The sequence below is a fragment of the Chelmon rostratus genome, chromosome 19, assembly GCF_017976325.1.
Source record: "Chelmon rostratus isolate fCheRos1 chromosome 19, fCheRos1.pri, whole genome shotgun sequence".
Classification (NCBI taxonomy): Eukaryota; Metazoa; Chordata; class Actinopteri; order Chaetodontiformes; family Chaetodontidae; genus Chelmon; species Chelmon rostratus.
In genome coordinates, this window is record NC_055676.1 from 9,175,714 (window position 1) to 9,179,188 (window position 3,475).

The window sequence follows — 3,475 nt, forward strand, 5'->3', positions numbered from 1 at the left end:
GTTTCGGTTGGTGCAGCGGCAGGGGCCAGCACTGTGGCCGCTGCTGTTGGAGAGTCCAGCCAGTAGATCTGTGGCCAGCTGCAGTTGTTACACGAAGGCGTTGCTGCAGTCTGTCTGTGAGGCGAAGAGTTCCATCACATCTGTCTGTTAGGCGAAGAGTTCCATCACATCTGTCTGTGAGGCGAAGAGTTCCATCACATCTGTCTGTGAGGCAAAGAGTTCCATCACATCTGTCTGTGAGGCAAAGGGGTCCATGACACCTGTCTGTGAGGCAAAGGGCTCCATCACATCTGTCGGTGAGGCGAAGAGTTCCATCACATCTGTCTGTGAGGCAAAGGGCTCCATCACACCTGTCTGTGGGGCGAAGAGTTCCATCACATCTGTCTGTGAGGCGAAGGGCTCCATCACACCTGTCTGTGAGGCGAAGGGCTCCATCACACCTGTCTGTGGAGTGAAGGGTTCCATCACACCTGTCTGTGGAGTGAAGGGCTCCATCACTGCTGTGTGCACGGGGTTCACACGCAGTCTCTTGGCTTGCTGACTGATCTCTCCAGGTTCAGTAGCACATGCTGCAACAAAAACAAACAAAAACATTGTTATAGTAAATGTTTAAATCCAAAGGGATGAACTGATTTGACTCTTTAAAAATAATCTTACAAATAGATTTCCTGGAAAAAATGTTTATGAAATCTATATATTTTGACAAACTGCAATCTATTTTGTCCGAATTACCGAAATATTGTCTTACCTTCAGTACTGGTGGAGACCTTCCTCCTCGTCCTCTTTCTCTTCTTGCCCTACACAAAAACACACATAAGACTGAGGTTAGTGGGCAAGAACAAAACTATTTTCAGCGACTCTGTGTCATCAGCTGCTGTGATGTGAGGGAAACATGTGTGAGTTGTGTGTGAGCACTGTGTACATACATAATTGTCTCTGGATGACCAGTTGGGGTGCAGCTCTGCGTGGAGCCGTCGCTCTTTGTCCGCCTCTTCATAATATTTGGCTTGCTCTTCTTTGGATAGGGACTTCCACTGTGGATAGACGACAACGCGCGGTCAGCACACACACACTTAAAAACAGGACTTGGCCACACACAAAAACGGGAGCAGAAAAGTACACGGACAGATGCATAAATGTGCTCACAGATCCACATTAACGAGTGCAGGCTTGTGATAGTAGAAAATCTGTTCTGGGAACATGACTGCAGTCTGTGGCTGAAGTCTGTGTAACACTGAATGTCTCAAACATAGAGAAAAATACTTACCCTCTGTCCCAGGACAGTGTTCACCGCCGCACTGTCAGTGATGTTCAGCTCGGCCACCACATTTGGCCTCTGCTCTTTCCTGAACAACATGAAGGCATTGGGTGGTTTCTTTATGTGCGGCTCATCTGCGGAGGTGTTCGGTTTCGGATGTGGAGCAGCAGGGCCAAATGTAGTGAAAACATTTGCTGGGAGCTGGTACAACACCTCTCCATTCCTACACACAGAAAGAGAGACAGATGTATTAGATAATAGAAAGCACATGTGTGTGTGGGTGGGTGGGTGTGTGTGTGTGTGTGTGTGTGTGTGTGAAGATACAAGCAGAAGCTCAGTAGCTATAGTGTTCACTGGTTTGTGCTTGTTTCTATTAATGCGTGTGTTTCTTACAGCATTCCAACAGGAATCAGGTTGTGAGGGTCACCTGGCTGCATGATGTTGTGATCGTACAGCAGGGGCCCTCCCTGGTAGATGACGGGAGCAGCTTGACCAGCGTTCACTCCCGGGGCAGCCATCATTAGGCTTGGATGCTCCAACCAGCGTGGAGCTGCTTCGACGGGGACGCACCCACCGTTTCCCTGGCTCAGATGTTGCACTGCCTGACGGTGGGGGGCATATGGGGGATGAGATGCCGGAGGTGGAGATGGAGGCGGAGTGAGCCGTGGCTCTCCCAATGTCTGTTCAATCGCGGCCTCCAGAGGCATAAGTTCTTCAGATGGAGATGGAGGCGGAGTGATCGGTGGCTCTTCCAATATCTGTTCAATCGCGGCCTCCAGAAGGGTCCGTACTTCATCCCACGTCATCCCCTCCATGGCGGCATCAAAGTCCGCGCTGTAGTCCATTTCCGATGGTTTTCTCTGAAAGCTCTATTCGTTGAATCCTCTCTGTCTGAAATGTGTAGCTCTCTAGTTCTTGACGATACTCGCTGTTCTCTCTCTGTAGGTTGTAGACGCGCTGAAGCAGTAGTAGTATCCAGTCGTCCTATCGCAAGTTGGGTCACATTCATACAACTCTGGCTCAAAATCTCTGACGTCATACATCCAGGTGCCTGTGCGCCAACGTTCCAGCTGGTTGCCATGGTGTCCAGCACCTCTCCATCCATGCTCAGCTCAGACAGTCAGTGATGGAAAGTAACCAAACACAGTTACTGAAGTGCTGTGCTTAAGTACAGTTTTGAGGTGCTATGCTTTTTACCTCACAAGCTGCAACATTAAAGTGCTGCTTACACATTATAGCGACTTCAAAGAACAAAGAGTCGCTGAGAGGCTGAGGCCGGCCTTCCACTTGTTTGACGCGCTTAACGGAAAAAATCACTGAAATACGAAAATACATTTGACCTTTTTATTTGCGGAAAACAATGATCAACTTATGATATCGTGCACAAATTCATAATCAAAGTGATCACAGTGATCAAAGGAAATAGCGGTCAACAAAAAATACGGCGACCCTGCTCACCATCCCTCACTCTCGAGCCACACACGACAAAAAAAAAGGTGAGCAGGGGCTTATGTGTAACATCCCCGCCCATATCCACTTGACCTACATATTCCCTCATCAATAGAATCACACAAACCTAAACAATAACAAACACCAATATTTCAACCAACACACCAAGGAAATCCCTTCAAACTCATTCATGGCTCCCACACACATACATAGGCCTACATATTCATTCCAATCCAACAATATGATATAGAATTTTGAAATGGTTTGTTCGTTTCAATTCAAGTTTCTGCTCGTACATATTCACTCTCAAAAATCTTCACTGTGGGAAAATGTGCCAATACATAATAATAAAGTTGCACCGCATGGCAGCAGCTTCGAGTCGACACTCAGCCTACGTTGCTGCTGTCAGCTTGTCTGTTATCATCTGCTCCAGGTTTGTGGTGATGAAGGATCACATCGGGGCTCATCGCCTTTGTCCAAAATAAATATGTCAGTCGTATGAGAGAGAAGTCAGACTCCTCTGGGTCACTGTGCTGCTAAAGATTTCCTCATCCTTTCTGCTCTCCAATGCTGCACCATAACCCTTGCAAACATGAAATGTACACGAAAATGAGGCACAGATTGCTGGGTGTCCAGTGATTATTATCAAAATGTTCCAAAAAATCTGCGAGAAAACGCTGAAATATTTACAAGTGTTCAGATGAAATGCACCCTACCTTGAATAAATTTCCATTTCTCTGGAGTTGAACATTGTTGGAAACATTTGGC